This window comes from Lithobates pipiens, unplaced genomic scaffold (genome assembly GCF_037356315.1).
Source record: "Lithobates pipiens isolate NorthernLeopardFrog02 unplaced genomic scaffold, aLitPip1_a1.2 Scaffold_18, whole genome shotgun sequence".
NCBI classification, from domain to species: Eukaryota; Metazoa; Chordata; class Amphibia; order Anura; family Ranidae; genus Lithobates; species Lithobates pipiens.
In genome coordinates this window covers 60,856,396-60,878,508 of record NW_027507758.1, presented here as the reverse complement: position 1 = coordinate 60,878,508, position 22,113 = coordinate 60,856,396, and the positions used below count along the sequence as shown (strand labels likewise).

Genomic DNA, 22,113 nt, shown 5'->3' with positions numbered 1-22,113 from the left:
TATCATGAATGATTTTTATCTAAAGCCTAGTAAAGCCTCATACACACGATCGGACTTTAAACAAACTTTTCCGTGGATTTTTGTACAAAGGGCATTGGCTGTGAACTTGTTAAGCATCGCACTTTTTCAGCCAACGTTCACCAAATCACGTGGTTTTTCTGCTCTTTAACGCCACCTTTGGTCAACTTCTGTATTGTTGTCTGATCTTTTGCATTGGTTCTGAACATGCATGTTTGTAAATTCTGATGGTTTTCTGTACACACAATCGGACTTTGCTCCATCGGATTTATGTTGTCGAAAAGTTTGTCTGTTCACACAGCCAACATTTGTCCCATGAAAACCGAAAAAGTTTGTGCGAAGGAGCGTAAACACGGTCGGATGTTGCCTTAAAACAGCTAATTTGCATGTTTGTTGTCAAAAAGTGTCACGTACCTGGTGGTTGAGCCCACGGATGCTGGGAGCGGCTACTCGTATTCCTCCGGCTCAGGAACTCCTGGTAGAGGATACAGAGGTTCTAGAGCGCGGAAGGGGCACAAGTGCCAAGCAGGACACAGGTGTAAAGCTCCGGGTGCAGGAGAGGAGCAGATGCAGCAGGAACAGCGACCAGCAGGCGATGAGATCGGCAGAAGACGCACACGCTGGAGCAGCGGGGAAGGTGTTCTGTAGTACGGCTCCTCATGACAGACCCGTAAGCAGGTAAGGCAGGATACCGGAAGACTGGTACAGCAGACTGGATAAAGTGGTGAACAAGCCGGGTCAGGAACAGGCAGGCAGGTAGGTACCGAATCAGCAGGCAGAAGAATCGTCAGACAAGCCGGGGTCAGAGGCAGGCAGCAAACAAGGGGTCGTCAGGATAAGCCGGGTCACAGGAACGAGCAAGTAGTAAGCAGGAGCAGAGGGGTCACGACAGGAACGCTGTAGACCGGACAGCAAGGAGGCAAGGCAACAGGTCCCCTTAAGTAACCCCTTTGGCGCCAAGGGCCGTCACGGCGCGCTCCCGCGTGCACGCGCGCGCTCCCGCGGATCCGCGGTCCCGCGAGCGCCCAGCAACACCAGCGCGCACCCGCGTGCGCCCAATAGCACTAACGCGCACCCGCGTGCGCCCATCAGGACATCTGCGCACCCGCGTGCGCCCATCAGGACATCTGCGCACCCGCGTGCGCCCACCAGGACATCTGCGCACCCGCGTGCGCCCACCTACGTTAGCGCGCACCCGCGTGCGCCCACCTGCATTGGCGCGCACCCGCGTGTGCCCACCTGCGTTAACGCGCACCCGCGTGCGCCGACCGACATTCATAACGGGCTTTGCAGCCCGAACCTTCAGTAGCGGACAGATGGCTGGGCTGACCTTCTTGACATTGCCCCCCCCCCAAGGGGCAGCCCCCGGATGCCCAACTGGGCCAGCTTAGCTGGGAGCGCTCTCTTGAAGGCCCGGATGAGCTTTTCAGCATGAATATTACTTTCCGGCTCCCAAGAATTATCTTCAGGACCGTATCCCTTCCATTTCACCAGGTACTGGACCTGTCCCCGTCTCTTCCTGCAGTCCAGAATCGACTCTACTTCGAATTCGACTTCTCCGTCGATCAGGACAGGTTCAGGTGGACCAACGTCTCTGCCAACGAAGGGATCTGGGACAGCGGGTTTAAGAAGAGCCACATGGAAAACCGGATGGACCCGGAAAGACTCTGGTAGTTGCAACTCGTACGCCACGCTGTTGATCTTCCTCTTAACCGGAAAAGGACCAATAAACTTTGGACCCAGTTTCCTGGAGGGACATGCCAGCTTTAGGTTCAGGGTTGACAGCCAAACTTGATCCCCAGGCTCCAGGCTAAGTTCCCCTCTCCTCTTTCTATCAAAGATCCGTTTGTAATATTCCTGAGTTCTGGACATTGTTTCCTGAAGAAGCTTGTTGTTGTTGCTGAAGAAGGTCAAAGTTTCCTGAACGGCAGGTACCGAACATTCCGGGAGATTATTTGTTAGAAACAGGGGGTGAAATCCGTAATTTGCAAAGAAAGGGGTTTGTTTGGTGGTGGAGTGGACAGAATTATCGTAGGCAAACTCAGCGAGAGGTAAGAGGGAGACCCAATCATCTTGAGAGAAAGATGAGAAGCAACGTAAGTACTGTTCCAAAGTTTGATTTGTTCTTTCCGTCTGGCCATTAGTCTGCGGATGATAAGCAGAGGAAAAGGAAAGGTTGATCTCCAGGGAACCACATAACGCCCTCCAGAACCTTGAAGTAAACTGTACCCCCCGATCAGAGACAATGTCCACAGGGATCCCATGAAGCCTCACAATTTCTCTAACAAATATCTTAGCAGTCTCAGCAGCGGAGGGGGTACCTTTCATGGGAAGGAAGTGCGCCATCTTTGAGAGCCTGTCCACAACTACGAAGATGGTAGAATGGTCTTCAGAAAGAGGCAGTTCAACAATAAAATCCATGGAGATCATCCTCCATGGTCTTTCAGGGACAGGCAGAGGTTTCAGCAGACCCCAGACCTTGGATCTGCTGCCCTTGTTTCTCGAGCAGACCGTGCAGGATTCCACATAATTCTTGCAGTCCTTTGCCAGTTGTGGCCACCAAAAGGTCCGCTGCAGGAGTTCAAGTGATTTGATTACCCCGAAATGACCGGCCAACTTATGGTCATGGCAGGCGCTGAGAACAGCTACCCGTACCCCCTGGGGTACAAAGATCTTGTCCAGATGCCACAAAAGATTGTCTCTTGCCTGCAGAGTGACACCAGAAGGAGGAGAGGCATGGAGTGAGGCCCGTTTGATCTGGTCCAACAGGTCTTCCTGAAATAAAAGGAAATTCCCGGAAGATAGGATAGTATCCGGGGGAGAAGAGGCTTCAGGTCCGCAAAACATCCTCGAGAGGGCATCCGGCTTGGTATTTTTCGACCCAGGTCTGTAGGTTATATGAAAAGAAAATCGAGTAAAAAAGAGTGCCCACCTGGCCAGACGTGGTTTTAGCCTCTTAGCGACCTTCAGATACTCGAGATTCTTGTGATCCGTAAAAATGAGGATGGGGTGTGCTGCTCCTTCCAGAAGGTACCTCCATTCCTCGAGTGCCGATTTGATAGCCAACAGCTCCCGATCTCCCACATCATAATTCCTTTCAGCTTCCGAAAGCTTGCGGGAGAAGAATGCCACCGGATGCAGGAGGGCCTTGGAACCTTGCCTCTGTGAAAGAACAGCCCCAACCGCAATTTCAGAAGCGTCGACCTCTAAGATGTAGGGTAGAGCTGGATCAGGGTGCTTCAGGATTGATGCCGAGGTGAACAGCTTCTTGAGGGCCACAAAAGCCTCCTGGGCTTCGGATGTCCAGTGGAACCGATAGCCCTGCTTCGTGAGCTTCGTGATGGGGGAGATGATGGTAGAGAACCCCCTGATGAATTTCCGGTAAAAGTTGGCGAAGCCCACGAAACGTTGAACGCCCTTCTTATCAGAGGGAGCAGGCCAATCCAGAATGGCGGAAACCTTTTGTGGGTCCATTTGAATGCCTTCCACAGAGATAATCAAGCCCAGAAACTGAATACTCTGCTGCTCAAACACACATTTTTCTGGTTTTGCGTAAAGGCCATGACAACGTAATCTGATTAACACCTTCTTGACGTGCTCACGGTGCTCGGACAGAGAAGAGGAAAAGATCAAGATGTCATCAAGGTAAATTATAACAAACAAGTCAAGATAGTCCCTGAAGATGTCATTCACGAAGTGCTGGAATGTAGCAGGTGCATTGCATAGTCCAAAGGGCATGACCAGGTACTCAAAATGCCCGAACCGGGTGCGAAAGGCAGTCTTCCACTCATCGCCGCTTCGGATACGAATCAAGTTATAGGCCCCGCGAAGATCCAGCTTAGTAAATACCGCCGCCGTCCCTAGTCTCTGGAATAGTTCGGGTACCAGAGGTAGAGGGTACCGATTCTTGATAGTTATTTTATTCAGTTCCCGATAATCAACACAGGGGCGCAGAGAGTGGTCTTTCTTCTCTACAAAGAAGATTCCGGCTCCCGCGGGGGAGGTAGAAGGTCGGATGAATCCCCTTTCCAAGTTCTCGTCAATATACGTCTTCAAGGTGCCCAACTCCAGCTCAGTTAGAGGAAAGATCCTTCCGAAAGGGATTTCGGCCCCCGGAAGGAGCTCAATCGGACAATCGTAAGGTCTATGTGGCGGGAGAGTTTCGGCACCTTTCTTGTTGAAAACGTCCAAAAACTCGTGGTAGGCCTCAGGAACAGATTGGAGAATCTCCTTGTCAGCTTCCAGGCACAATAAAGAAGGGGAAATATCGGTAGGCTTAATCAAGCAATGCTGGTTGCAATAGGGAGAGGAGAAGTTAATCTTCCCGGTGCACCAGTCCACTTGAGGGTTATGGGCCTTCAGCCAGGGCATGCCAAGGATGATTGGGAATAAGGGAGAATCAATAATGTCCAGGCATAAAAGTTCTTGATGGTTCTCCGAGATGGTGGTCAACAGGGGTCTTGTTTCCTGTGTAACTGGCCCGGACTTAAGAACAGATCCGTCGGCCAAGTGTACTGACAGTCCCTTCGCCCGTGGACGCAGGGGAACGTGGTTCTTGATGGCAAAGGTCAAGTCCATGAAGCCACTGCAAGCTCCAGAATCAATAATTGCGGTGGCCCGAATACTCCTTCCTGGAAGCTGTAAGAGAGCGGAAACAGCCAGATGAGAAGCATAATCAGGTAAGGTGGATACAGGTACAGGGGTAGTGGCTTGGCACTTACGGAGCTTGGCTGGGCAGGTCCTTACATAGTGTCCTGGTTCCCCGCAGTACAGGCATAGATTATTAGTCCTCCTACGCAGACGTTCTTCCGGCGTGAGAGAGGGCCGTAGGAGACCAAGTTGCATAGGTTCGGAAGAATCGGAGGAAGAAGACACCGGAGCAGAAGAAGCTGGCTGAGGGTAACTGGGGACTCGTGGAAGCATCCAAACAGGACGGGAAGGACCGGCAGAGCGTTCAGATCTCCGTTCTCTTAATCTTCTGTCGATCTGTATGGAGAGGTTAATGAGAGCTTCTAAAGTCTCTGGGATGCCCACACGGGCCAGCTCGTCCTTTAAGTTTTCAGAGAGACCTGCACGAAATTGGAAGCGCAGGGCGGCGTCGTTCCAGTTGGTGTCGGCACTCCACCGCCTGAACTCAGTTACATAGTCCTCTACAGGTCTTCGGCCCTGCTGTAAGGAGTGCAAGGCCGCTTCTGCGGTAGCTGTCAGCTGAGGGTCCTCATAAAGCTGTGACATTGCCTGGAAGAAGGAGTCCAAGTTATCAAGAGAGGCATGCTTCTGCTCGAGAAGACGGTGGGCCCAAGACTGAGGTTCCCCTAGTAACAAGGAAATGACGAACCCCACCTTGGTGGCTTCAAGAGAGAAAGTCCGGGGTTGCAGGGCAAAGAATAAACCGCAGGCATTACGGAATGCCCTGAATTTGCTTCGATCCCCTGAGAACCTCTCAGGCGTGGGGACCCTTGGTTCGGGTGGCATCATTACCACGGACGGAGTGGGAGCTGGACCTGATGAAGGTGGTGAAGATGCCGACAAAGCCTGAACTTGACCCTCCAGACGGTTGTACCCTTCTTGTAGGTTCTTCACGGCCTGAGTGAGACCGGCAAGGTGGCGGCAAAGTTCATCCATCGGGGAGGCTCCCGACGTGGGCTCGGACATGGCTGTCCGGTACTGTCACGTACCTGGTGGTTGAGCCCACGGATGCTGGGAGCGGCTACTCGTATTCCTCCGGCTCAGGAACTCCTGGTAGAGGATACAGAGGTTCTAGAGCGCGGAAGGGGCACAAGTGCCAAGCAGGACACAGGTGTAAAGCTCCGGGTGCAGGAGAGGAGCAGATGCAGCAGGAACAGCGACCAGCAGGCGATGAGATCGGCAGAAGACGCACACGCTGGAGCAGCGGGGAAGGTGTTCTGTAGTACGGCTCCTCACGACAGACCCGTAAGCAGGTAAGGCAGGATACCGGAAGACTGGTACAGCAGACTGGATAAAGTGGTGAACAAGCCGGGTCAGGAACAGGCAGGCAGGTAGGTACCGAATCAGCAGGCAGAAGAATCGTCAGACAAGCCGGGGTCGGAGGCAGGCAGCAAACAAGGGGTCGTCAGGATAAGCCGGGTCACAGGAACGAGCAAGTAGTAAGCAGGAGCAGAGGGGTCACGACAGGAACGCTGTAGACCGGACAGCAAGGAGGCAAGGCAACAGGTCCCCTTAAGTAACCCCTTTGGCGCCAAGGGCCGTCACGGCGCGCTCCCGCGTACACGCGCACGCCCGCGTGCGCTCCCGCGGAACCGTGGACCCGCGAGCGCCCAGCAACACCAGCGCGCACCCGCGTGCGCCCAATAGCACTAACGCACACCCGCGTGCACCCATCAGGACATCTGCGCACCCGCGTGCGCCCATCAGGACATCGTGCGCCCACCTGCGTTGGCGCGCACCCGCGTGCGCCCACCTGCGTTAACGCGCACCCGCGTGCGCCGACCGACATTCATAACAGGGGCTTTGCAGCCCGAACCTTCAGTAGCGGACAGATGGCTGGGCTGACCTTCTTGACAAAAAGGCATATCGTGTGTACGGGCCTTAAGACTTACCTATAGGTACAGTAAATATCTCCTAAATGTGCACAGTTTAGGAGATATTTACTTGAGAAGCCACTGGTGACGTCACTGGCGCATGCGCTCTGAAGGAACAGCATGTAAACAGTGGCTCTTGCTCGCATACTCGGAACTAACGTCATCATGGCTCATCCAATTGAAGGACCGAAGCCTGTCAACCTGAAGAGAAGACTAGGTGAAGATGTGAGCCCATGTGCGCGGTGACAGCATGCCATTGGAGGGCTTTGTTTTAAAGCAATGTAGCGGCCATAACCCGTTGCAGGACGGCCTTGACTTAATGGGCTTACCGGTTACCTTCTCTCGGCCGTCTAGGGGTTCCCAGGGTTGATACCCAATGACTTGTACACTGACACGGATAAAGTTCTTTCAAAAAGGTTTATTTTGTAGTAGAACTTTCACAAACACAGTCTCTTTGGGAACAGAGGGCACAAGTGAAGAACTCAGGCACCTTGAACTCGCAGCTGGGTACTTCAAGGCTGAACAGATCTCTAGCCAGAGATCATGGCAGTCAGCACGTTGACTCAAAACTTGAACAATCAACTGAGGGTATACAGGAACCTTTTTCCAACCGTACCTGGAAAGTTTCCCGCTTCCCTTATCGTACTGGAAAATTGTGAATTCGTCAATGTCCTTCCCAACTCAGTAACCAGGCACTTCTCAGGATGCCACTTGCCGTCCCTCCTCCGAAGAGTCCTCCCCTGGTCACTTCCACGAGCTGTGGTGTCCCTCCAAGCCGAGAGCACACCCGGACACTTTGAATCCTCCCTCAGTTACTGCGCCTTGGACCAGCAGGTTCCAAGACTCGGGAACAGACGGATCCCTACCCCAGACCAGATAGGTCTATCAGGGGCCACTGACAGGAACATGTTGTCAAACATCCCGTGACCGGGACCCTCACAGGGCTACCCTGGTCCTGGAACCAGAACAGACCACACAGGTCTCACGAACAACTCCGGAACCCTGAACACGTGACCCACACCTGTTTAAGTACCCCCTCCCAGACTCCCCAGGGGGCCCCGGCACTCCCGCTGATTGGGTCTGAGAGGGCCGATACCAAAACATCCAACCAACTTGGTTCAGACCTGTCATATGCACCTCACTGTTCACATGGCCAGGCAGAACTTTCAAACATAGCCTGGCCAGACTGGTATTAGGCCTACCTACAATAATTAACCCTCAGAACCTTTGTTGTCCTGAGGCCAAAAATTTACAATGCGTATGACATTTGATCCCAAATGTCATCCGCTACACAAGTTTCACATAAGGTGCTAGTATGTGATGCATACTAGCACATTCGAACTTTGCCTTGCAGGGTTAAACTAAAAAAAAAGCTGGTGTTTTACTACCGCTTTAAGGAATATAGCATCCATTCCTGAAGGGCCTTGGTCATTTGGTCAGTTCATAATGACATTCCTATAGTATAAGGTCAACTAAGGGTAACCAGGCGTAAGATGCATTTTTATATATTTGCGAGCCATAATAATAAGAACATATTAAATTTCCCCATCAATTAAGCATATAACAGAGCGCCAAGAGTATATGAAACAAAGCTGTAAAAGGCTAATGGGTCAGGTCAAATGTAGGACAGACCTTGCAGAGAATAGCACCAAAATAATGCTTAATGGACAGGCAAAAAAGCTAGAGGCATACAGGATACTGCTTGGACATTGAAGAAGGGAGTACACTCTGAAAACGTGTCCTGAAAATTTGGATGTCAGTGGCAAAAAAAAAAAAACAGTATCACGGACAGGAAACAATTTGTTTTTAGAGGCATAGAGAAATTCGAAAACACCACAAAGCAGGTCTGGAGGCCCACTCCAACCTTTGTCAATGTCACAAAAGTGTCAATCTTAATTATTAATATGCAGGCAGGAAAAATGTCTCAAAAGAAAGACCTTTTAGAGCAGTAACTGACAATAGCAATTTGGCAAAATGAGTCTCACTGGGCAGTACATATCCAAAGAATGTCAGAGGCATGAATACAAAATACATTTGCTTAGACAATAAAGAACTGGAGGACAGTTGGGATGGTTGAAGACACAGAAATAAGGAGAAAAACATTTCTTGGGTTGTAGTGTCACTAAAAAAGTTGAGGGGTGAGGGGTGATTCAAGCCCACCCAGAGCCTGGGTTTTTGAGCTGGACATCATGGATGGATAGAAATTTGACAGAAGTCGATTGGGCATTCCCAATTTAACCATCTTCATTCAATCAGCGGCTGCAGCCAATCTCATTGCTTCTGCTTTATCGTTCCCAGTCAGGGAGGATGGGGAAATGGATGTTCTCAAGTCACCTCCTCCTCTCAAACTTACTGCCTTTTTTTGCAGCCCCAAGCTCCCTGGAGGAATGGGAGAGCCCAGAAACCACCATGGGCATTGACAACGAGGAGGCAGGAGATCTCCTTTAGATCCCTGGAAGAAGCGATCCCTTTGCAGACTCTAAAAATCATTAACGAGTATGCTGCTTTAACCCCTTCATTACCACAGCTTTTATAAACGTACCTTGGTAGACAAGGCGTTAAAGACACAAGGCATAACAGACTCTGGAAAACATGTATTGAATGAAGATAGTCTTTGTGGAAGTTTCTCTATTTATTTTAGTGAACTGTTGTTTGTTAATCTCTCATGTTTCTCTCCATTTTACTGTTCCCAGTAGACAAAGCTAATAATCACCTATGTGATGCTGTACACTTACCATTGGGGACTCCTACTTACCCAGCAGCTGAGGCCTCTGATAAAACAGGCTTAAAGCTTCTTCCATAAGCTGTCTCACCACCTCCCATGTGCCCAAGAGATTTTTTCAAAACTAATGTTACTTTGCAAATGATTTTTATTAGGAAAGCACCGTTTTACTGCATAGGTATGTTTTTTTATTATTATAATTAAATGCTTATCTCATATATAGACACAATTCAATTGTCTTTAGAAGAGTCTACACATTGCACTGCTCTTTGCAATCTTTGGAGTTAGGTTGTGTGTAGAATGGATGCAGCCCTACACAAACAGGCCACACCCCCTTTTCCACCAAAGACGAGCTGTTATTATCGTAAAAAGGAAGCCATAATAATCTACTGATGACAGCAGGCTTTCTGCTTGAAGTCCAACTCCATCTTGGGAAAACAGTTAACCACTTCAGTACTGGGCACTTTTACCCCCTTCTTGCCGAGACCAAGTTTCAGCTTTCAGTGCTATCAAATTTTTAATGACAATTGTGTGGCCATGCAACACTGTTTACACAAATAGAACTTTCTTTTGGTGGTATTTAATCACTGCTCCGTTTTTTTGTTTTGTTTTTTTGCTAAAGAAATGAAAAAAGACTGAACATTAAAAAAAAAATGTGTTTTCTTCATTTCTGTGATAGAATTTTACAAATAAATAGTTGTTCTTCATAATTTTAGCCCAAAATGTATTCTGCTACATTATTTTGGTGAAAATAACCCAAATCTGCGTGTATTATTTAGTCTGTATGGAAGTTATAGAGTCCACAAACCATGGTATATACGGTATCTGAAAATTGATCCAGTCCTGATGTACTGACGGACTATCCCATTTCTTGAAGCCTAAAAATGCCAGAAAGTATAAATATTCCCCAAATGACCCCTTTTTGGAAAGTAGGCAGTCCAATGTATTTAGTAAGGGAAGGGGCATGGCGAGTTTTTTGAAGTTGTTATTTTTTGTCATAATTTTTTTAAAAATTAACAAATCAAATTTTTTTTTTTTTTTTTTACAATTTTTTTTTTTTTGCATACTGTCACCAGTGCAGTGCAGTGCCATCATATAACTGGTGTTGCAGTGATTAGGGACACTGACTGGTGACAGTACAAAAAAAAAATACTATTTTTTTTAACAAACTGTGACCAGAGCAATATGTTATCATAGTAACTTTATACCACTCTGGGGAAGTGATCAGGATTTTTTAAAACATTTTTTACACATTATGTTTGCTTATAGCAGTGAATTACGTTGCTATAAGCAAGCACTTTATTAAATGAAACTGAATTTTGTTGTGATTAGCTGTGATTGGTCAAAGCTAACCATATGACACAGATGGGCTGTGATTGGCCTTGTCTGTACCATGTGATTAAATTGACAAATGGGTGGCATGAAAGGAAGCCATCCATTGTGTACAACTGTCATGTGACCTGCTGTGATTCATCACGGTGGTTACATGGTATCGGCAGTGAGCCGGTACTTTGATCAGTCATCAGCTGTGTCCCATGGACACGGCCAGTGACCGATCATGCTGCCACATGGCCCTGCGGCTGCGTATTGGTGTTTCCGGAAAGGACATCATATGACGTCCAGTTAGGATGGGAAATGCAACCACCCAGCCCTCATGTTACATTAGCCTTGCAGGCTCCTGCGGGAAAAAATAATAAATGCACATTTCTTTTCCTGCAAAAATATGTGCAACTATTATGTTTTTCCAAAAGTGGAATTTAGCCTTTAAAGTGTATCTGTGGTCAAAATCTAAAATAGTACCGGTATATTCATTTCCACATTGTGCTCTGATTATTTGTAATCTACTCCTATTAATCAAAGCGATCTTGAAGTTTGTAAACTTACTTTGTGACGATCCCCACACAGAGGCGTAGCCTGGAGGTTGTGGGCCCCGACGTAAAAGTTGACCTGGGGGCCCCCAGCACCCACCACTTCCACCGCACACAAAGATACTCCAACTGGCTAAAGAGTTATTTCAGATCTTTATTTCCATATTGAGAGGTTAATTCAAAAGATTTTGAAGAAACTGTCCACATTTTGACATCTCTCCATTTTTTTTTTAATACCTGTACACAGAGTTTGCAGAGGTCTGGAGAGATCATCACTGTAAGGAAAGAGAGACCATTTTTTTTTCTTGAATACCACATACCAGGAGGTCTGGTACTTATACAAGAATGCTTTGTGACTTATGTTGGCTGTCTCGCTGACTTTCTTCTCTCTCTCCTGCTGCACATGCACACAAGATGGGGCAGGCAGGCCACACTCTGAGCTGCCAGGTTAAAACAGTGGATATGCATTCACCTGCTTTACATGCGATTTTACGTTTTGTTTTTTTAAGCTCATATCACATTTAGCTGCTTTTTTCCTATGTTATCATTTCCTTTTCACAAAAAACACAATAAAATCATTATTAGCAGACACAAACACAACAAAATTCCTGCTAAATATAATAGATAAAAGTATAATAAGATACTAAAATAAAGCTCTGTATGTGAATGCGATCTTGGGGTTCATTCACATGGGTGCTCTGGCATGTACAGTGCAAAACAGATTATTATATTTTTATGTGGCTGAAGCTGTGTGCAGGCAGTCTATGTTACACTATGGAGACCACAACTGTATGAACAGAGCCACAGGTCCTAATCTGAAAGGCATGTGAATGCAAGCTTATGGCCCCAAACACAGACAGTATGTATTTGGGGTCACTCACCCCCACCTGCACACCTGTCAAATTAAGACATGCGGCTGTATCGGTAAACCGATCAGAGTCCTCAGAGTAACGGGCAGCTCCAGCTGCACAAATAACCCGTTCATTCACTTTGTGTGGGCCAGAGAACCCATGTGAATGAGCCCTTATTTTCTTTTTTGAAAAGTTGCATCACACAGAAACCTGTAAGTTCAACAAATAATACAATAACAGTGAAAGTCTCAGTTAAATTGATTACAATAAAATCAGAGCAAAGATGGTCATATAAAGCATTGCAGACTTCAAGTTGATCATCAATCATCCAACGGAACTTATAAGACACATAGGATAGCCTCAGGAGGAACCTCTGACACACACTCATGAGCTCTGGAGGTGCAAGCAAATATAGTAGAGTACTGGGTTGCACAGGGTTGCACATGACACCCCAATGGCCAGTATGACCCATAGAGGTAATATAAAAGGTAGACGAAGCATAAGGTCAAATAACTGCATTGGTGACATGCCCCAAAACTGGGGTAGATGTTTGGGGTGGAGAAGGGAAGGGAGGTAGGAAGGAGGAGGGTAGCGGGTCGGTCACTCATCAGACAAAAAAAGGACGCAGTGAACACATCATGGCCCAATCCACCAAGATGTTAAGAGCGAAGGACTTTGACAGGTTCATTAGAAAATAGGAAAGGGTCCCTTAGACATGCAAGGACTGGAGCAAGTTCAGCAGGTAATATAACGGGTCTCTTAGGAAAATGATCTGTCGCATGGATTGATTTGGATGCTATTTGTGAACCTTTTTTCTGATTAAATGTTCACAATTATTTACATATGATTGGGATATAGAGCACAAGCACTGTCTGACTTTACATAGGAGGATCTAGTTTATTTATGGTTAACACATGGCTCTGACTGGAGGGTTTCTCTATTCTTGTCAATGTCTGATTCTTCAAACACACCCAGTTAGGCTGAACATGTGGTGTTGAAGGTTGACCTGTCTGGGTTTTGAATTTTCTTAAGGGGGTAGGTATTATATGGTAGTATTCCTGGGTCAGGGCATTAGGACATGATGTCTTGTTTGGTCTAAATAAGTGTTCTAAAAAACAGATTTTCTGTATCATGAAACAGGGTTAGTGTCGGGTATATGAAGTAAATCCTGAACTGTCCAAAGCATCTGGGTTTTCCTTAATTACAAATGATTACAACTGGAAGTAAATCTACTTTGGAGTTGATTGCATGTTTCATAAGATATTTTGTAGGTCAGTGTAAGGAATGGGGAGACTAGATAAAGGCGTTAAGCCGTTTTATTAATTCCTAAAAGTATGTGTTTTTGAAGAAAGCCCATGCAATAGGATCAATTCACCAAGATGGTTAATTTTTTAAACCAGTACCTATTTTATGCCATAATAATTTTCTCCTAAAAATGTTCAATTAGCAAACATAAATGTCATCAAATGTCATCTTCATTTTTTAATCTTAAAGTGGATGTAAACCCACTCTCATCCTTTCTAAACTAAGTCCATAGTGGTTATCTGTAAGGATATACTCACTTTTGTTGCCAGCGGTTTAGACATTAATGTCTAATCTATGTGTTGAGTTATTTTGAGGGGACAGCAAATTTACACTGTTATACAAGCTGTACACTCACTACTTTACATTGTAACAAAGTGTAATTTCTTAAGTGTTGTCACATGAAAAGGTACAATAAAATATTTCAAAAAAATGTGAGGGGTGTACTTACTTTTATGAGATACTGTACATGCCTCCTGCCTATAGCCTTACCTGACAAATGTCTCCCCTCTGTCTCTGAGACCCAAAAAACTGCAGATTCTGTAGGTGGGTCTGTTGTCCGGAGCTCAGTGGGTGGAGTTGTGATGTCAGTAGACTCCCCGCCCACCTCTACACTCACCTTGTCAACGTGCATTTTTTCCTGTGTATTTCTTACACTGAACTTCTGCTATGATCACTAACATCCAGTCAAACCCCAGAAAAGTCCCCACATGACTTCAGCATGCCTAATCATACTGAGGTGTGGAGCAGCCAATCCTGGGAGAGCTGGAGAAGAAAGGAGGGGGGTGGGAAGTACACAAAATGTCTCTCTCAGGCTTGTGCATGAGATATGTAAATCACCTGTCACTCACAGCTAGGGGGAAGAACAGACTCCTATTTCTCTGTGTGTCAGTTTTTATCTTACTGAAAAAAAAGCATTTCTCAGAGCTGGATTAACTCTCCATGGCAAGACTGGGCACAGACGACATGAAATCCTATAATGTACAAGGTGCAAGCCTTAACTAAAAAAATCCATCTCAAAAGGCTCCTTTCAATTTTTCCTCCGTAAACAGCTAATGAAGCTCTCCCTTATCACCACCCTGAACCTGTGTGTAGTAGGCTGTAGGTCCCTCTTAGTATGTTGCTAGGGAGACTGATATGCCCATCATTCTGTTTTTTTTTTTACTGGGAAGTATTTAAGGCAGGGGTCTCCAAATGTTCTAAACACAGGGCCAGTGATCTATCCTTTAAACTTTAGGGGGGCTGAACTGTGGCCAGTGGGAGAAGAAAATGTCCTGGTGTCAGTGGGATTAAACAATGCACCTTAAATGGTATTAGGGGAGCAATAATGCTCCATTGTTGGTATCACAGAGTCTGAGAGGAATAGTGTCCCATTGTTGGTGTCAGTGTGTTAAAAGTGTTATTTCTGTATAATTATCGATATTCAATAACTCATATTGGTGAGAAAAGTTCCAAGAAAGTCCATTCAGTTCTTGTGTAGAAACTCAAAAATTGATTTAATAATTGAAAGGGTTAATCCTGTGTCTAGGGTGGTCCCTTCAACCTCTCAGACCTTAGATCCAATGTATTGTATAAATTCAGAGCGCTCTGGAATCAATTCTCGAAGGACAAATAAAACCACACACACACCATGGCGTCCTTCAAGAACTAATTGTATTGAGTTATTACAAAGCGATTGATATAGTAAATTTCGCGTCACACAGAATAAGACATGCGCAGTAGACATCAAGACGATTACAGCTGGTCAAGACAAAACGCTATTGTTCTTTGTTAATATGAGAAAAAGATAAGAGACAGTACATGATTTCTTCAGTAGCTAAAGGAATGCTGAGAAAATGTGTGAAAGTTTTAGATAAGTGTGTGAGAACAAATGAGTTAGAAGAATTTCATGTTGAGACAGTTATCTGAGAAGTTAAAGGGGTGTTCAAACTATACATATTGTAAAATGGAAGTTTGTGAATATTAAGATGGCTGACAGAAACAAGATGGATGCTTAACATAACCTTTCAACCCCCTCTTAAGTCATGGAATGACTTTCTACAGATCCGCAGCCTCCTGAAATCTACGGTTCTTGCTACGTTTGTTATATTAATTTACATAAAGCTGCAGATATTGTGTATATGCGTGAGAAGGTTGGTCTGGTGTAGTACATTTGCTAATACAAAGTAGAATAAGCTTGAAAATCACGTAGCCTATCAATCCTAACAATAGTACTATGATAATCATAATCACTATGTCCTTTAACCATGAAAACATTCCACCTAAACCCAAACTAGAAAAGGGGTTCCATCCATAATTACCTATGTCCCTTGCTTGTTTCATTAATTCATTTACCTGTGTTCGGTGTTGACTAATAACATCATAGTAATCTGGGATTTCCAGGCTGGTGTTGTGAAACCATGTACAACATTCATAATCTTGGGTCATTTCGCATAAACCTGTCAGAGCTGCACTCATGCTTTTAATAGCCAATTCGTGTAACTCTAGTTGTCTTCTAATTGCTTTGAGCTCGACATTGAGTAGTTCTATATCTTGAGAGTTTTTTTTCCATAACATCATTTATTAGACTAGTGTAGTTATTTAATTTGTCCATCATGGTTATGCCCCATCCTGTCCAGGATGGAAACCATGTCCTTGACTTATCTGAAGTAGAAAACATAGGTGGGTTTTCTCTCTTGTATTTATAAGTTAACCTATGTACTGGACTTGAAGTCACTTGTATGTGATGTTCCTGATTCTGGCCTAGGGCTGACATGACTGGTACCAACTGTGCTAAATAACACCATCCTTTCACTCCTGCGGGGATCCATGGGTAACAAACTTTAGCACAGCATACGTATGTATTGTTTCCCAATGAAAAACTTCTTAGAGAACTACGTTGGGGCTCAGTTCCAGCCTCAAATGCAGCACTAACAAGTTTACTCACAAGTATCCCAGAGGTTGTGTTCCTGTATGTAGTAAGTTCACTAATGGTGTTGTTAAGGGATTGATTTTTGTAACTACACATATGACCTATGATAATGTTACTGGTGTGGAAGGGAATACCCTTTGAAATGTTAAATACAGACTTGGAACACATACCTATTCCGTTGGATGTATTGCCTAACTGAACACACCACTCAGGTTCATGTGTCTTTCCTAAAGTGTAAAACATAATACTCTGATTGCGGTACCCTTCCGAGACATTCTTAATACTTAAGACTAGAGTATTTTCCAATAATGACTTGAGGTTTAGAGGGACAGCTAAAAGTGGGATCTTAGCAGTTTCTGGGTGCAACTTACTACAAATCCAGCATTTTTCATATCCTGACTTTCTAGCATAAGCATATTTAAATTTTAACAGTAACATTTTTCCAGAAAAACTTGTTTCTTTGATCAATTCATTAGAGACATCTCTTTTACTGCGATTTCTGAGGTGAAAGTCAGTATGGTTGGTGTGTATTTCGCTTTTACCACATATGAGTTTCAAGGCACCTAAGTCTTCAGGATGAAAGATACAGTTATTATCCACACTGGGACAAAGATCAGAAGTAGAAACATCACCAGAAGGCAAAAGGCCTTCCCAGAAGTCTGTGGTGAAATGAGTGACATCACTGTCCTTTATGTCTGTGCTTGTCTTTTGAGGACTTAAAACACCTGCTTCACCTCTTTTCAGCCTTTCTTGAATTCCTGGGCTTAGATCAACCTTCTTTACTCTGCTGGCATGGATCCAAGTAGGACTTTCCGCTGTAAGGATGGTGGTCCTGGTGACGGCTACCACTTTGGTCACTGGTCCGAATGGAACCTCTTGCGGCTTTCGACCTTTCTGAAGCCTCTGGACCACAACTTGATCACCGACCTGGAACGGGTGGGTTGGTACCTGTGAAGAAGAAGGAGAGGTGCGAGCAACTCTTCTTTCAACAATATCAAGAGTTTCAATCAGTTTTTTTTACATATTCCTCCTGTATTTGTTCCAAATCACCCTTCTCTACCATCAAGGGATGATTAGCCCACGGTGTGGGGAATGGCCTACCCATGAGTACCTCGAAGGGGGAATAACCCATCACACTGTGAGGGGTCATTCTGATTTCAGCTAATACAGCTGGGAGAACTTTTTTCCACTTGCCAAAATTCCCACCCGTAGCTTTCCTTATCCTGTCTTTAATTGTTCTATTCATTCTCTCTACAATTCCTGAACTCTGTGGATGGTAGGGGAGGTGAAATTTCCAGTCTATTTTTAGTACTTTTACAAGATCTTGGCAGATTTTAGCTGTGAAAGCTGGGCCATTGTCTGAATTTATTTGCAATGGACATCCCCATCTAGGAATAATTTCCTGTGTGAGGATCTTCACTACAGTTTGTGCGTTTTCATTGTTGGTGACAAAAATTTCTGGCCAGAGTGGCATCATGTCCACTATAACCAAAAGATATTGTTGTTTCTTTCCTTCTTTGGGCATATATGTAAAGTCTATCTGTAAATGGGTAAACGGTGTTGTTGGGTACTCAAGATGTTCATGCTTTGATTTCTTTGGGTTGGTTGGATTGTTCCTAATGCAAGTGACACATCTCCTTACAAAAGCTTTGACTAGACTAGGTAATCCTGCAATGAAAAAATCTGCATCTAGAAGTTCACATGTGGCCTGCCATCCCTTGTGACCCAGTCCATGGTATTGTGCAATGAACGGGGGGGGGGGGCTAGCAACAGGAATACACGGCTTCCCCTCTTTGCAGATTAATCCTGTTTTAGGATCCTTTTGTACCATCCCATCTCAGTTCCACTGCGCAATATCATCAGGGGTGGCAAAAGCCTGTAGTTCCGTGAGCCAATGTGTCTCTTTCAGGGAATATGGCTGAGGTGTTAGCATGGGCATTTGAATGTTTGCCTTTTGTGTAGATGCAGCTTCTTTAGCTATTCTGTCAGCTAGTGCATTACCTTTGGCTATATCAGTCATTTGGCCTGTATGTGCCTTACAGTGCATGATAGCTAGTTTTGAAGGCAACTGAATTGCATCTAGTAATGCTATGACTAGGTCAGAGTGTGAGATGCTTTTTCCATCTGCTGCCACATATCCTCTGCGAAGCCATATTACACCATGGTCCCAAACCATACCATGAGCATACCTGGAATCAGTGTAAATGTTTACCTCTTTTCCTGCAAACAGCTGGCATGCACGGGTTAATGCTATCAATTCAGCAGCTTGTGCAGACTGATAGGGTATTGGATTGGCCTCGAGGACAGTATCCGGCATTTGGACAACAGCATATCCTGCATGATAGACATTATCACTCGGTCTGCTGCAAGAGCCATCAACAAAAACTGTTTGTGCAGTAGGAATTGGTACTGAAAGCATATCTGCTCTAGGTGAAGTGTCCTGATGTATTGATTGTGTACAGTCATGAGGTGGTGGTAAGTCCCCCTGTTCTCCTTTAAGACCTAATAAGGCATTCAAAATTGGAGCTGGGCCAGAGATGTTTGAACTTTTTATTTTCGGGTTTGGATTGGACAGGAGGATGACTTCATACCCACTCAATCTTTGTACTGACATATGCTGAGTATGTAAAGTTTTGAGGAGTGTGGTAACGTTGTGTGAGGTGTGTAAAGTAGTGTTATGGCCCAAGGTAAATGGTGCTGCCAACTCTACAACCATAGAACAAGAAGCCAACGCTCTGAGACAAGCAGGCATGCCTTGCACCTGTACTGGAACCACCTTTGAGAAAAAAGCTACAGGGCGCAGTCTCCCACCATTTTCCTGGGCCAGTACTCCTGCCAGGGTTCTGCAATTTTCCCTAGCAAACAAGTGAAACATTTTGCTAAAATCAGGGAGGCCGAGGCTCGGGCTGGTAACCATTGCAATTTTCAACATGGTAAAAGCATTTAACATTTCATCAGACCATTTTACAATGTTAGACATTTCAGAGAGGGTTGCTTGTTTCAATATATTGTCATAGAAAGAACAGTCAGGTATCCATTGGCGGCAGTCACCAATCATTCCAAGAAAGGTTAGCAGGTCTTTCTTGGTAAGTGGGCGGGGCAGAACCACTATAGCAACAGTTCTTTTCTGACTGAGTTTCCTAACTCCCGGAGACAGCACAAACCCTAGGTACTCAACCTCCTGTCTACACCATTGTAATTTTTTCTTAGACACTTTGTGACCACACGTATGTAACCATTTCAATAAGGATAGGCTATCAGCTCGGCAGTCCTCCTCTGAAGAACTACAAATCAAAAGATCATCAACATATTGCAACAGTACAGAACCATGAGGGGCAGTCCAAGGCCTGAGGGTGGCTTGGAGTACTATAGAATAGACCACAGGTGAGTCTATATATCCCTGGGGCATTCTACACCAGGTAAACTGGCGATTGTGTTGGTCAATCGACACAGTAAAAGCAAAGAGTGGCCTTGTCTTCTTGTCTACAAGGACAGAAAAAAAAGCATTCTTTAAATCAATTACAGTAAAACATTTGGCTGTTGCTGTAATGGAGGACAGTAGAGATGGAACATCAGGTACAATGGGTGCTATTGGGACTATGAGGTCATTTATGGCCCTCAAGTCCTGTACAAATCTGAAGGAGCCATCCGGCTTCTTTACAGGGTTAACAGGTGTGTTGTATGGAGAAATAATTTCTTCCAGGATTCCATCCTGCAGAAACTTTTTCACCATTGGCACTATGCCATCCATCTTTTCTTTAGAGAGTGGATACTGTTTGTGATAGCTAGGAAATGCACCTTCTTTGAGAATGGCCTTGTATGGTGTGCATGAAACAAGTCCTACATCCAGATCTGATGTAGACCAGACCTGGGGGTCTATATCCTCAAAATCTCCTTCACTATTTTGTTGTGACAGCATCAATAAACCTGGTTTGCATGCTACTATAGTGATTTTATCTGAGGAAATGTCTAGACCTCCTTCTGAGTTGGTTCTAATTGTGATTCCTAGTGGCCCAAACAAATCTCTTCCCAACAAATTTACAGGACACCTTGGTATTATCCTAAAAGAATGTGTGCATATGGTGTACCCTTCATCATCTTCTATCGGTAGGGGTGGAGTCCTATACGTTTTTGTCAGTATCCCATTAATTCCCAAAGAGGGTTCCGCTGGTTCCCACTTGCCTCTGAAATGATCTTCACAAATAGTACTCCTAGTGGCCCCGCTATCAACGAGATAGGAGAGGAGTCTCCCATTTATTGAAATAGCAACCATTGGACTGTGAGTGAAATCATCTGAGACAAAAGGAAAAGCTGGGACACTACCCTCCGGGCCCCATCATTGTTGATTTTCCCATTTGATTGGAAATGTTGGACCTTGTTGGATGGATGCCTGTGGTTGTTGTGCCTGGTTAGGGACAGAGCTGGAATCGGGAGTCTGAGTAGCGGTGGGGTGAGGACACTGACTCACCCAGTGATCCTCAGCACCGCAATTGAAACATCCATTGTTTCTAGAGCGACTTGTCCCTCTTCCATTTCTGCCTTTAAATCTGCCTCTAAAATTTCCTCTGCCTCTAAAGTTCCCCTTCGTACTCCCTTGGAAATGTTGTGTGGAGACAGGCGACAGCTTTGGTATATCAAAACAACCTGCTGCATCTTTCTGTGAAAGAGCTTTAACAAAGTTAGTTCTAGAAAGTGTTGACCATTCAGTAATCATTTGTTTGACTGGGACCACTAAATGGGGTTTGAGATTACTCAGGAAAGTCTGGATCAATAATGGATCCATAGTTGGCACAATACCCAAACTGGCTTTCTGTCCATCCTGCCATATGATCCACCCAAGGGTTAACTAGGCATTGCTCCATTTCATTTTCCTATGAAAGCAAAACAATTTATCATGCTTGACTGCCACCTAGCGGTGCAGACAATCAGACAACGGTGTGAATCAGACAATTAGACAATACCTCAACTTAGATTCCTTTAACAAAAAATATCAGTACTGTCCGTGATACTTTTTTATACTAATAAAGCTACAATCACCTCAAGTCTGTAACAGAATAAATTTGGAACAAGTTCAAGAGTATTTCAGACATACAATAAACGCACAATCTTGCTCATGGAGCTGCTGTTTTGTTTCAGACAAATTTAAACCACAGATGAATTTAACTTTGCAATGGACATTAATCTGTTTACATTTCCCAAAATAGCTTTACCCAAATTGTAACTTTATAACCTCTGGGAATACCACTCACCAAGTATGCCTTTTGGTTCTGGAAACAAAATCGCAGTCCACATATACACACTCAGCGCAATTCATTCAGCATGATACTTTTAAAGCGAAGCAGTTATACAATCATACAAAAAGTTTACACAATACATTGATCATCAGTCACCAGTTCTGTCCCGAACAGAACTAAAACTCTAGAGTACTCTGTAAATTTTTCTAAGGTCACCAAAACCTATTCTAATAATAAAATAGCAAAATATTACAAGAACAAGATCAAAATGTAGAATGAAAAATAACATCAATAATGTAGTTATATTCTTGAAATGAAGATTGTATATATAATCAAATGTGTGTCTTTGTATGTGTGTAGCTATGGCAGCTTCCTTGAGTGTGTCTGAAGAAAATCTGCCCCACTGTGCTTCTGTTCCTAGCTTTTACTCCTAAAATCTGACCCCCACTTTATCTTTAAAAGGGTTGGTTCCTCTGAGCCTTATTGTCCTACAGACTCTTCTAATGAGAGCTAGCTTCCCCTCTCACCTCACGCAAGTGTGGGGGTTGTTCGGTCTCTATGCATTGGCATTCCTGAGGAGTGGGCAAGAATATGTGTATGTATATATATATATATATATTCATTGAAAACCCAATGGTCTTATT

The 22,113-nt window shown here is 44.8% G+C and overlaps 1 protein-coding gene and 1 long non-coding RNA gene across 2 annotated transcripts in view; one reads left to right on the top strand and one right to left on the bottom strand.

Moving 5' to 3' along the window:
- Positions 1–22,113, top strand: part of RD3 (RD3 regulator of GUCY2D) — a 118,387-nt gene that overhangs the window by 28,602 nt on the left and 67,672 nt on the right. The gene's annotated exons all lie outside the window — the stretch shown is intronic.
- LOC143987160 (uncharacterized) overlaps positions 14,961–22,113 on the bottom strand; it is a 41,479-nt gene continuing 34,326 nt past the window's right edge. Inside the window, exon 2 of the long non-coding RNA XR_013276604.1 lies at positions 14,961–17,183. This is a non-coding gene — a long non-coding RNA (uncharacterized LOC143987160). The remainder of the gene's footprint in view (positions 17,184–22,113) is intronic.